This window comes from Neodiprion fabricii, chromosome 4 (assembly GCF_021155785.1).
Source record: "Neodiprion fabricii isolate iyNeoFabr1 chromosome 4, iyNeoFabr1.1, whole genome shotgun sequence".
NCBI lineage: Eukaryota > Metazoa > Arthropoda > Insecta > Hymenoptera > Diprionidae > Neodiprion > Neodiprion fabricii.
The window spans coordinates 29,250,236-29,264,132 of NC_060242.1; the positions used below are offsets into that span (position 1 = coordinate 29,250,236).

Genomic DNA, 13,897 nt, shown 5'->3' on the forward strand with positions numbered 1-13,897 from the left:
TGGGTCCACATAATAATGTAGAAGGTAAATGAGCGACGAAGAGTCGATTCGCTTTGATAGACGCGATTGGATTTAGAGGCGTGAAATAAAATGAGGAATGTGGTATGTTTAAAAAATTTATTCTCTGTTTTCGAGATCTGACGCGAGTAATAAAGACCTACAAGTTTTGCAATTTTACAGCCTTTAATTTACGGAAGATCACTTCTTACAGCTAGAGACTTTCATATACGCGGCGTATAACGTATAGTATTATGTAGTTTATGACGTAGGAAAAAATGAAACGAAGAAAACATAAAGAGCTAAAAAATAGCATACGAAGATTTAACACTTCGTCGAACCGGAAGCTTTTATACTCGTGCCTTTTTTGCATCAAAACATGGAGTAATTTTCTCTCTTTCTTTCTCCTCTTTCTCTTTCCTTCGCCTATAGTTAATCGATATATGATTATAATTATCCGGAGATTTATACGACAAGAAATTTGTACACCGTGAAACTGCGCTGCGAACGGAGTTGGTTCGAGTTGTGAGCAGGCGGCTCCGTAAGGGATCCGAGTGAAAGAGCTGATTGTGAGCGGATTGGTAGGGACTCGGCGGACACGAGTAAAAGTTTGGTTCAAAGGTGGCTGCCAGCTCAGCGAAGAATTTGGTGGCTGTTATATGTTATGTTGCAACTAAACGAACCCGAGACTCATATTTCATTCTATATAACCGCGGAGCGCTCGATCCTTGCCGAACTTGCTCGATCCTCGTCCAACTTCGCTGCATGATCTTTCCCGGACTTTCCTAAAGGCGGACAAGAATTTCGCGGCCTTTATAATACGCTGTGTGGCAACTGACAGCCAAAGCCGGGGATCAAGTCTCATATTTCATTCCGCAGGAGGAGAGACGACCCTGGCTGGCATCAGGGGCTCAGTCCCCAAATTGTTCCTCGTGAACTTTTGTCAACTCGAAAAATTTCGATGTAGCTGTAAATGCCGGCGTTTTCTGCAATTTCTCTCGCATATCTTCAACCGCGCTCAGTTTAGCCGGATGTTTCGTACGTCGGACGTGAGTAAGTTGGTTGAACTTGACCAGTACCTTGGCACATATATTAGCGATTGGATTTTGATTTATTGTCCGAGTTACCTAGCGGAGAAAATTTTTTAATTGGTTACTTACAGTTGCGTACGTACGCAAGTATAATATTTCGTTTCCTATGTCAGGTCACGGATTGACACTGGCCAAACTATTTCCAGTCACTCAAAATTACCCAGTTTATACCTACAAGTCTGTATTTTCCTCACTTATTCTCCTTCGTCATTCGGACCTGATGCATCTGCGTAAAATAGAATAAGAAAAAAAAAAGAAAAATCAGTGGAACCATAACCATGAATTCCATCAGCTTGAATCGTCGGAACCCTTTGAAAAATCGTCTCCCGCGAAGGAAAGATCATTAATTCTCGGCTCGAAATATCTTTCTGTCGAAATTAAGCAAGAGTCGTCGGTTGGTCAGTTGATCACTGGATTCGTTGATTGTGATACCAATAAGAGGTCCTCTGCAAATGCAAATGGAAATTTACAAATTCGCCGACATCAGTGGAGTTTTCGGACTTTGAAATTCAAGGTGCCTGATGGACGGGTATCGACTCAATGTTTTAAAACAACTATTTTGAGTGATGCCGTTCTCCGCCCACTTCTCGATTTACACCCGGCTGATTTTTACAAAGATACTTTGGCTTTCATCTAAGCTAATGGTGAGCGTTCGGCACCGCCTGATACCATTTCGAACTGAAAGTAAAATCTCAAGTGACATGACCAATTTGAAAAGGCGATATGTTACGAACAGCTATAATTTAGCGTGGCGTGATTTATCGATTGACCCACATCCCGAGGTACGAAACTTGCCGAAGCATCCCATATGAAGTATACATCGTATTGTTTGGGAGTGAGTCAGTATTCGGTGAATTTCCGAAGAATTCTGAGTTCTTCGCTTTTTGCTATGCTACTTTTTATTCACGACGCGGCACACAAATGGCATCGACGCCATGTCGTACATGTAGCTCAAATTGAGGCAGGTACGACCGTAGGTGTAAGAATCCCATCCCACCTATTCAATCGGGTGAGGGTCAAAATCCCGAAAGACTAAAAAGTCGACTGGTCGAAAACCCGAAACGTTCGAGACACGAATTTTAAAATAACGAACGATCAGAGTACCGAAATTGGGATTTTCCACAAATCACCCAGTAGAATAATTCTTTTCTCGAAAGGTCATTCAACTGAACGGTCTTTTATCCCCAAATTTTCAGAACAGTCTGCATTCTGAATGAACAAAGCACAGAATATGAAGATATAGAAAGATGAGAGTTACGAAATTAAAAATTGCGAGCGGCTAATACTTCGAACAGCTAAAAAAACAAAAAAATTATTTGTCGACAATGAAAGTTCTGAAGGAGCAAAATTTCGATTCGCTGAATGCAAAAGGACCAGAATCCCTGAAGGTCGAAATACCGAATCTCGTTAATATTCTGTCTTGGTGGGTTTTGGGATTTGCACCTTTCGAGTCTTTGGTTAGTCGTTATCGATAAATTCGGATACGTAAATTTCTCGAAAAAGGCACGAGTCTGACATTCGAAAAGTCAACTTTTTGACTGTTTTGAATTTTCGCAACTCAATATTTTTCCCATCGTAATCTTGCCCATTCTCGAAACAAGTGTCGGTTTAAATTTATTTATACATTCTGGCGTTCTCATTTTTTATTTTTCTCCGCGACGACTTTTCGTATTTATGGTTTTCCTAGTTTTTTACGTGTCGGTAATTTGACTTTCGGTATTTCGTCAAGTTTTTGGCCTTGCGCATTTTTGTACCCCGCCCATTCACTCCTACCTCTCGCGATGCTTCAGATGCCGAAGATGCGCCCGGAGGCAAGGCTGTTCGAGGTTGCGCACCGCACCGTTCCGTTCCGTTCCGTTCCATCCCGTTCCGTTATCGCATCGCCTGTATATTATCATGTGAAACACGAATCTACGTGCATAATTTAACAGGCGTACAGGTATATTGCGATCACACATGTGCATGCGTCTCGTGCAAAATAAGATAATATATAGGCAGATGAAATTTATTTATTCCCCGGAGCTGCGTCGGGTAATGTAAATACTAATGAAATGCTTTTATTTTTTGTTCCACCACAGGGAGAAAGAGAGAGAGATAAAGAGAAAAAACGTAGCAATTAATTCCCCGCTAAGAAGTCCAGTACTCGGGCAAGCAGCTACCAGCACACCGCGCTGAAACGGAATGCAAAAAGATGGGTAGAAATGGGCGCTCGGTAGTTGCTATGAGGAATTTTTAATTCGGCTTTGCAAGGGACGAACGAATAATTTTATAGCGCAGGGTAATGAATTTTTTTATACTATCCAGTTAATGAGAAACCTGGGGGCTTGTAGCTTTTAATATTATGATCTCATATCCGCCTAAACCTGTTCTTCGCGTGCAAATATAATCGGAACACGTCCTGCGACATTTTCCATCCATTGGAGGCTCGGTGAAAATGAAATCGCTCAGTTTTAGTCGTCAGAAATTTTCGATCGGCTGCAAAAACTAATTAATCAAGTATTTCTAATTAATTCATGTCTTCTCAAGTAGTCGAACAAATTAGGTAACATAATCAATTATTCGGACGATTTCCTTTTCAGAATTGTCTTTTGGGATTTCATTAATTCACTCCAAGGCACAACTTCATGCAGAGTGAAAATATTTCATAAAAAAATAAAAATATAAGATTGCCGACCTTGAATGTCACCGACTACCTACTCAAGTTTTAGAAATTCGGTGCAAGATTTGCGTTGATTTGTATTCATATCGATTAAAGCTTACCGCTACGTGTCGACCTTACGTAGAGATTTGTACCGACTCAAATGAATTATTCAAACTCTGTTAGCCTATCATGTTGTTAAATGGTCAACACCGTTTTATTTCCAAGTGCAGCTACTTGTTTCCAGCTACCCGATCATTCAATCGAGTATCATTGAAATTGCAAGCTCGTATCATCGTACCGCAATGTTTCCGACCTTGAATCACTCCAAACGGTGAGCTTTGCCGAGAGTAACGACATTAGCAAGTTTCTCGTCTGGGTTCATACTGAAGTAACGACTAATATAACTAACGGCGGAGATAAAGAGATTAGAGTGGCGTAGAGAAATGAGAACGGAGTGACGTGGATAGTTTGGCTTTAAGGTTTTCCCAAGATGAATCGCCCTGTAAGTGCACATTAACTGTAGGTGCTCTCACCTGTTACGTATTGTGTAGGAGGCGTAAGTTAATCCGGGTATTACTATAGCACCCGTTACGATCATGCCTATAATAATGTGACAACGAAGAAGAGATAGCCGCCCGCGGAGAAAGCGGTCACGAGATGGTCAACTTGCTGTGTTCTCCGAACAAAACGCGTCCATAGTAGATTTTGACTCGAACGCGATTTCGCGATATCATTTCAGTCGGGCTGGGAAGAGCCGAGCGATCGTGATACCTAATACCACAAAATTTGTCCGAGGATTATAATGGGCAAAAGTGTCGGGTGGAATTGATTATCTGACATTTGAACTGCATATCGCCGCGTTTCGTTGCCTCGCCATTCCTCGTCTAATACGTTTAAGAACGCCTCTCGTACCTTATTACACGTATATACGGCAGATATACCTAGGTACGTTATACACCTCTTCTCGTGGGAGTGACGCATTCGTAAAAGCGAATATATTTCAACCATCATTTTCTCGGGTCAAAGTTTAATATCATAATTTCTCCTTAGCCAGTCATCATTCTCTGTCAATCGTTGGCTAATGATTCCATTATCAGTCGTTGATTCGACACGAAGAAAGCCGATGACTGACACGCCGGCCAAACCGAGGGGGTCCTTAAGCCTGTTTCACACTCTCCAATTCCGATCTCTGACTGTCTATATGGTGTTGGCGTTTTTTTTCATCCTTTTCCGATTCCTGTATTCGGTCTTAATTGATTCCGACGTATTTTAAGTACAATTAGTCAACTGACAAAGCGCGCAGCGGCGCATTACGTTAGCCTCATGCCAATTGTGCAGGACTTTGAAAAACACAAGTAACACTTGGCGGTATCAGGTTTCGATTGAGCAAAGACGTTTCGATGGTGCAAGAAACAATGAATTGCTGCCTACCTCTATATATCTCTGTGTAACGAGCTTCAGAGGAGCTTGAAATTTGAATGCCGGCGTAGGTATGCATAGATGGGTGTGTGGGTATAATGCACACGGGGGGATATTATAATAGGCGCAGACCGTAATAAGTGAACAATTTTATCTCCGAATGTATCTCCGAATGTAATTTCACGCTTGAGTTTCATGTACAATAAATCTGGCTGCCATCTGATGGCTAATGATCGTGTCATTCTATCGCCTGTCGATCTGAGAATACCTAATTCGTCTTTGGTGAAATTGCGCTGTGAGTGAGCTCACTTGCTGGTTTAGATCGGAGATTTTATCGAAATTAGAGAAATTAGAGCTCGTTGAATAATTTGCAATCGCGCCACCGGGTATATCTGACACGTTGAGTGCTTTGTGAGGAATTTTTCAATGACGCGGTAGCCGCGCAATTTCAAGCTATTACATTTCAATTCGGACATTATGCTATTGAGTATTGTGTCGTAAATGAAACTGCATCGTATTACTTCGATGTAACCTATTACCCATTCACTGCTGTATCATCCCGTCACCGTAAAGAGCATAAATGTGGATTGCCCAACGCTGCTGTTTTTCTATACACTGAATCACTTTATGTTTGTTTACCAAAATCGCCCTCAAGAATGCGATGAAATTAAAAGTTGAATACCCTGGAGCGATTTCATCAAGCGTATAGTTAAAAAAAAAAATATGATATATGATATACTAATTTGAAATTAGTCGATGCGATTAATGAGGAATCGAACGAAGCCAGGGATATACGAAGGTGTGCCCGCGCCGTCAAACCGCCTTGCGCAATCGTACAATTTTCGGTTGTTCCAATCAATTTACACTCCTTCGGCATACGCACTACGCTACTATGCTCCATCCACGTGAAATAACAGTCATCACAGTCACGCGTGCGCTTCGTCACGACGTATATTCACGTATTTGCTTAGGTACACCGGTGTAAATGGTTCCTTGACGTTCATGGATTGCACAACTCTAGCCGAAATCATAAAGATACGAAATGTTGCAGAGGTCAAGAATCACCAACCCTCTACCCTCTAACGGCAGGTTCCAATCCTCTGTTTCCAGTTGTTCTGCAGGAAGGCATGATGCAACCAGCATTCAAGCTGACATGGAATTGATTCTTCCGTTAATCCGTGGAGACCCAACGTTCGTGAATGCTGACAACAATCTGGATTCAAGGTATGAAACTATTGCAGATATTGCGTCTGCGATGAGTCGTCCGACTGCCACAGACACCGCGATTGCAGTCGCAATGAAATCCAGATTATTATGAATGAGTCGGATGTTTATTAAGAATTGAAGAAATATCCCGCCGGAGGTTGTGAGCGAGCGCGAGCGAGGGACAAAGGCAATTTATAATGTGGTTAAGGTGAATGCTCGTAACTGGTTCAGGAGTACCGTCGTATCCTGATGCTGCGTCATGGAGTAAAAGTGTACGGACGCCAACCTACGAGTAAACTCATCGAGGGTATTGGTTCTCACTGGTATAATGCCACGCGGGTTGCGACATCTATAAAACTGATGAATTCGACCCCAGTAACCGTTACCTGAAGGTCGTATCCGAATCTTGCCAGGTCTAAATCCCTGTCGCACGTATACCTGTAGTGTCGTCGTACAAGTCGTTAGCGCTTGCACTTTCTACACTGAAAGCAAAAGTGTATTTTGGTGTCCAATTAACCGGTCTACCATCGAGAAAATGATTCTTCTCTTTTGACGAAACGAGCTATTCGCATCTTAATTCGTGGAATTCCAGAAGGTTTTGAAAATAAATTCGTTGACTAAAACTTTCTTGAACATATCCAATTCGTGCAAGCGGTGTCGGAAGATTCGTTCTTTGTCTCAAACTACTGCAGCAGTCGAGGAATGGCGGTCAACCTGTAACTGAGTCAAGCGTGCTTAAAATTACTCATCAAAAGTCCTTGCAGCAAATTTCTTGCCAGAGGCATCATTGAATTCGTGTCACCAAGGACTTTTGTCACACATTTCGATGGAACGATCATTAGCGATAGATTTCTGTAAAGTCTTGGAGATGCATGACTAAGGCTAGTGCTTAGAAAATCGTTGTTATACGTATACGTAATGAAAATTGCAGCTTGGCGTAGAGTGGGTTATAATCTGGCTATTAAAGCCGATTGCCAAACTCCGCATCAGAAATGTCGGCTCACGCATACCGCATACCGCATACCGCATACCGCATTTGTGTAGAGAAAATCATTTCTCTTTCAGGTTTGAGAAATTTTAGCTTCGCTAGAGTTACTCGAATTTCAGTGCGTGGTGCAAGATATTATTTCCTATAAAGACCTGGACCATTGGTTTACCGGAATCATGTTGGGAAAGGTCAAAGTCCCGAATGCCGCGGGCAGCCGGAGCTGGGTGCAGCAGAAGAAAGAAAGAAGACGTCTTCCTTTTATGCGCAGACGTGATATCGTCGCATCGGTGAACATCATTTCATTTCCCCAGGTATACGTTTTGATCGCCGTAAATTGTTAAATCCCCCATAAAACCCAGAGATTAAACCAAAATTTACACGAATCTCAACCGTTCCAACGGCATTATATGGCGACCATTCATTATCACTTGCCGACAACGAGTTGAAAAAAACCTGCACTCTTTTGCGTCGGGAAGCGGAATCCGGTATCAGCAGGAATCGTATAAATCTGGATGAGTTCTCCGTGGGGACAAAGAGAAATTGAAAGAACCAAATGAATAAGTAAAAAATGTAAAATAACGAAAGAAAAAATTCGCTAACGAATCGCTGCACTTATTATTTGCATACAGTATTCGAGATTGCGATTCGTGCAGTCGGTGTCTGGAATACGGTAAGACGAGCGTTGTTTGAACGTACGAGTAAAGAGAATTGGGACGAAACGAAGAGGAGAAAAAAGGAAACAAGCCTCCTGCAAGAGCAACGACAAGCTGAGTCTGCATAGGTATGCGGCACGTCCTCCGCTGTTGTTACCGGATCCTCTTCGGCGACGGAATATGTTGTTGTGACATTGTCATTAGGCATTCAACGGTCAACTCCGATCGCTCATCGAGACGAGGTTCGTTTCAATATGCATGCATGTATATTCACATTCTAAATACTCCCCGCACCCTCCGGCTCTTGGCTATGACATCACGTGACGTCATCAATCGTGATTCAGAGAACGAAGCAGGGACTCCGGATGGCGAGTTACGCCTGTACGTGGGTCTCCCCGAAGGTTCCTGCGATCGACGCTACCATTCCGTTCATGGTCCAGGTACCATTATTCCGTCCCACGCAAAACGACAGCGAGTCGCCAGCATCGTCGGCGGAGCTGCGTTTGATCCCACATCGGCTAATATAAAGGGAACAAAAACTCGTACCTGAGCTATGACGGTAATAAGAAGCAAACACGGAGCGTCGTTAATTGAGTTCACTTTGACAAACACTCACGCAGAGAAAATATATATTTGGTTCTTTTTTTCAGTCGAACGTTGTATTGGAATTACGATACACCATAATTGGTTAAATTGTTTCTCGACACATGCCAATACTTCAACAGTAATCAAGTCATAAAATATTTCGTTTCTGTTTGGGCGATACCTATCGATTTGTTTTCGGAAGCTGTACGGGGACTCTAATCTGTAGAACCAGAGCAATGATCAACTTGGCCATAAATGCAACCAAATCATTTTTCTGAAATATTGTCATATTTTGTCCATTCATTCGTGAGTAAAACCAGTTTTGGAAGTCTTGAATTACCTCATCAGTATCACAGTGGTTTTTAGTTCCTTTAAAAGAAGCAACATTTTGCATAAAATAATTACAACGTGACTGAATGATTCTATCCGTCAAAGTCAGCTAATAACGGTTCTTTTAAATTAGATAATTATACAGGAAAGCAGAATCGGCTCGGACCGATGATCCTTTTTCGTTTCCTGCTTCTTCATATTCTTTTTCTGCTTATTGTTTGCGGTACTCTGCGAGTGTGCTTAAAAATATGATCGGTGACTCGGCTACGGTGACAGAACCGCGTTGGTTTTTCCACGATGGGCTCGAAATATGTTTAAAACGCATCGCTTATTCATAAACCAAATAACTACTCTGAAGACAAACGTTGCGTGTCGAAGGCGGGATCTTATTTCGTCCCGGACGGAGGTGTATTCGGAGTGTCAAGGTAGTGACGTGGGCTCCTATTGTTTCTGACGATGACCCTGACCTCCCGGCGCCTTCCAACGCTACAAAATTCACTCGATATGCGTGTTCTACAATTGTTTCGTTCCAGGTCGTTTCAATTGCGTAAAATATTAAGGTTCGCCGGCACCTCCGTCCAGCTTTTATTCCACCGAAGGACGACGTACGCACTTCGGTAATTTGTAGTTCGCGGGTGAAAATTTCAGTCAATTATTGGATCTAAGGATCATGTATATGTACAGATGGTTCAGAAAAACCGATTGTTTTTCTTCTTCAAAGTCACACCTTCGATAGTTGTAGGAAGGGGAAATAAAATGTCTGTTAAAATTTAAGCCCTTATTGTTAATATTTAGATTTTTTTGAACTACCCTAATATATATATATATGTATATGCATGATCCTTAGATCCAATAATTGACTGATATTATTCATACCTATGTACTTTAGCGAGTAGCAATTGACCCAGACGCTTTTGGAGGCAAAAATCTTGCAGTGCGAAATCTGGTCCTGATATTGAACAACAGGTTTTATGAAGATTTAAAAAAACATGTCACAGAAGTTTATTCTTCTTCTTGTATTTTTTACAATTTGACATAAAACCGGGAGGGTTTGGAGGAACCGTAGAGATCTCTCCAACGTACAAAAGCGAATATTTTTTTTTACACGTGACAACCGTATAATATCAAAGCCGCCAAATTTAATGCCGAAAAATATTCATACATTTATTAAAAATACTTTGGACGGGATTAACAATGATTTACACAAAAGTGAGCAGAAAGAATGTTTTATTTCTTTCTTATTTGTAATCTTCACACGGATCGTAAGAAAAATGCCTTCTCTTTTTTCTCTTTCGTTTCATATCTTGATTGTAACAAAGAAAGCAGGGACGATTTCGGCTTACGATGTGAAGCGTCTATGTAGTGTCCGGTATTTATAGAAGATCATTAAACAGGTATCACTGTTTCAAAACTGTCAAATATCATTTTACCGCATCCTGCATTTTCTTGTAACGGTTCATTAACGTTGGCCAAACAAAATAGTACTTTTCCTGATGCAGGTGATGACTAAGCCCACGAAATGAATGTTATGCCGCACAAACCGTGTTCATTGTTCAAGAAAAGGCATCTGATCAGAATTTCAAATATTATCACGATGAAATAAATCGATCTAGAATGAAAATTGTCAATTTTCGATAAACCGTCTGAGCGATAAAATAGTTCATGCAGAACGTTTAATGTGAGTGGTAATACTCAGGGTGAGTATACAGTATACAGTATACAGTATACAGTATATACATACTGTATGAATTTTATTTGGTGCATGGCCATATTGAAGGAAAGAAAGTTATGGGCATCGCGAGAAGAGGATGCGGGAGTGCAATAAAAAAATAAATAAACAAAAAAAATAAAAATAAAAATAATAAAAACTGCACAGCGCATGGGTGAATTGCTCGACCTTCGGGCAGCTTCACCGAGCTAATTAAAAGGACGATTGGAACCGTCATTTGACATTTAAGACCGATCAAAAGTCAGTCGGTAGTGCCTTTGGATTTTAATGCAGTCATGCTTATATGGCATACGTCAGGCGCGACTCGACTAGGAGGTGGTCCCTCGGTCGTAACGAATCTCTATCTTACAGGTTTACGAACACGCAATTGTGCAACTTATGCTTTGAGGGTTGGGCAGGGCAATTTAATTGCGAGCAACTTCTTCCTTAACGTTTTATTATCGTAGGGCTATCCGCAATCTTATTCGACACGCAGGGAGTTTTTCGTTGCGTGAGATATGTTGTTATTTTTACAACAAGATTATCAATCACTCTGTCAAAATTATTATTCTGTTTGTAAGCGTGTGCTACTGACTTTTTCGCACTCAAGAATTATTTCATTTACACTATTTTTGGTGGTACGATGAGTGTGCCATTTCGGTCTCTCGTGTCATCGCAAGTAATTACGTAGTTCACTCTGCGAGCATGTCCTAAGATCTATGCCGTATGAGAGACGCTAATCGTTAGTAGGCGGACTTTGGTATTATCGGCTTTTTTACGATACAAAATACGATCAATTCCTTGGACAAAATAATGCTATAATGGTGATTCACTATGTTGATAAAAAATCAGCAGAGTCAAGTACGGTGGGCGGTAACTGACATTTCAATATTTAGTGAACAAAATAAAACATAATTGTGAATTCTCACCTTATGGAGGAGGAGTCAGACTGTGATTGAGAATATCCTCGTAATGAGATATATCGAATACTCTTTCACTGCACAACTTTACCTCACACATATACATGGTCTTCGAGTTGAGCAATTAATTCCATTGGTGTACGGAATATTGGTGTTTAAAATTGACTGCATGTAGAGTGCATGCAATTTAGGCTCCGTTGCCCGCAGCGTTGATCTGCAGCATATAATTTCGAGCACCTCATGTGTAACGCAGGCGGTTGTACCCATAGTTCATTATACGTCAGAAGATTGGGTTTCCCATGGATCTGTCAGTAGCTTTTGGATTTATGGGAAGTGACCGTGACGCTGTCGTGAGAAAGTCATTTCACGACGACGTCGACATCAGCGGAGGACTTGTGGCATTCCGACCGTATGGTTTTCGACGAATGTCGTTCGACACAAAATAAAGATGGCTGTCATCGCTGCGTCGTTTAACCTCTTGACACCCGACACGTCGGATCAGCTTATAATTTAATTTGTCATCCAGGGTGTTGAAACTATTTCGTAACGACTTTGCGCAGATGACAATTTCGAATTCACATGCAGTATTCAACACATGCAGAGGTGTATAAACGCGTACCCGAAACGTCGCGGAGGTAGGGATTACGTGCACACGAATGTACGTATAATCTACATCTTCCATTATACGAGGGTACGTCGTGACTCTCATTTTGACAGATGTAATTTATTGGTAGATTCGGAGATACTGCAGCAGGAGTGCGCCGAAGCTCTTCGCCACGAAACTTGCGCCCATCGGACGAGTCGCGATTGATGTATACCTCTAAGAAGAGTTTGGACCGTCGATGAAAATAACGATTGACAGCTGCTCGACGCGGCCTGTCTCATTGTCAGATTTACGTAGTAGATGCGCTTAAAAATCTGATTGGTAAAATGTAAAAGTACCTTTATGCAACGCTGGGAAATACGGGTTTTTATTTCTTTGCCTATGGTTTTTGTCTTGTTATACGTTCAATTCGTTTTAATTCACCTTTGCAGGATATTATATCAGGAAATATCTGGTGCCGCGTGCAGGTTAATGCCAGGGTATACAAGCGAGATTCGTCGAACGCCTCTGAAGTTACCTTGCAGTCCTGTCGTGTTTTGAAATATTACGAATGCAATCAGCCGTCTATCTAGATACGCCGAAGCCGCTTATCCGACGATCATCTTTGTTTCTTTCGAAATTGACCAGTGATCAGCTCACGCTAAACTAATAGAGATGCCAATTACAGGTTTAGCATTGAAATTGGGATGGCTCGGTTTCGGTATACGGTAATTTATTTGAATGCTGAATTTGCCATTATAAGTATATTATACCTACGGTAGGCAGCGCGCGAGAGCTAATCTGACATTTTATGATTCGACGAGAGTGACTTGTTACCCCGTGTGAAAATTAACACGACGTTTTATTGGCTATCCCTCGTTCAGATAGGTCAGTGGGAAGGAGATTATTTCACAACCCGGTATACCGCGATGGTTTGCGAAATTGGCACGGTTTGTATTTGTTTCGGCACTTCATGTTCTTAAGGCCGAAAAAGCTTCTTGGTACTCGGCTGCAGATTACCGCTGCAGAGAATATCTCTCAATTATAAACGAGCAAAGACTCGATCGGGCCCGGTGGCGCACCCTCCGGTATTATAAAACCACTTAACCTCGGTTAGAGAAGTAGCCAATAACTCAATATCTATTTAATTCCATCAGAGAGAAATTTGTTTGTTCGAAATAACCACGTGGGCGTTGTCCCTGCACGTTATTGGCCGAGATCCGTGATCCGGTAACCTCCCATCTTCGAAGAACAGAAAATAGTAATATGGATCTAATTTGCATGAAAACTTGGCCGAAGACTGCAATGCCTTAGCCTAGCTTCGGAGCGTCGTGATCGCACTGCGAATTGTCACCGTTCATCATCGCAATACCATTGTAATGCATCGCTGCAGCGACAAAGACTTCGTCACTCGGACAATTCTCGGAGAGAGATAAACGCTTATTAACACACCAAAGAATAATTCCAGGGTGACGATCTCGCAGCAGCACCGTTATTAGACCAGACCTCGGATTAATTGAACTGTTCGATCGCGGAAAGACGCTGATTGGTGTCAGGTGTTCTTGCGTCACGGTTAGATCATTTCTCGATAGTAGAAAATGTAATTCATTCGAAGATCGGCAAGTTATAGCAGAACCTGCGAGTCTGCTGGACGGAATTCTATAAAAGTATAACCACATTTTTTACCTTTCAACGCATCTCGATAGACGTCACGGGAGTCCTAGCTATTACAAGGCTTCACGGGGTTCCGGCTCGATAATGGCAGCCATCGTTAGA

General features: G+C 41.8%; 1 long non-coding RNA gene across 1 annotated transcript in view; it reads left to right on the forward strand.

The window, feature by feature from the left end:
- Positions 1 to 7,214, forward strand: part of LOC124179327 — a 31,375-nt gene extending 24,161 nt beyond the window's left edge. The window contains exons 3-4 of the long non-coding RNA XR_006870012.1: positions 6,200 to 6,372; positions 6,488 to 7,214. This is a non-coding gene — a long non-coding RNA (uncharacterized LOC124179327). The remainder of the gene's footprint in view (positions 1 to 6,199; positions 6,373 to 6,487) is intronic.
- The last annotated feature ends 6,683 nt before the right edge of the window (positions 7,215 to 13,897 follow it).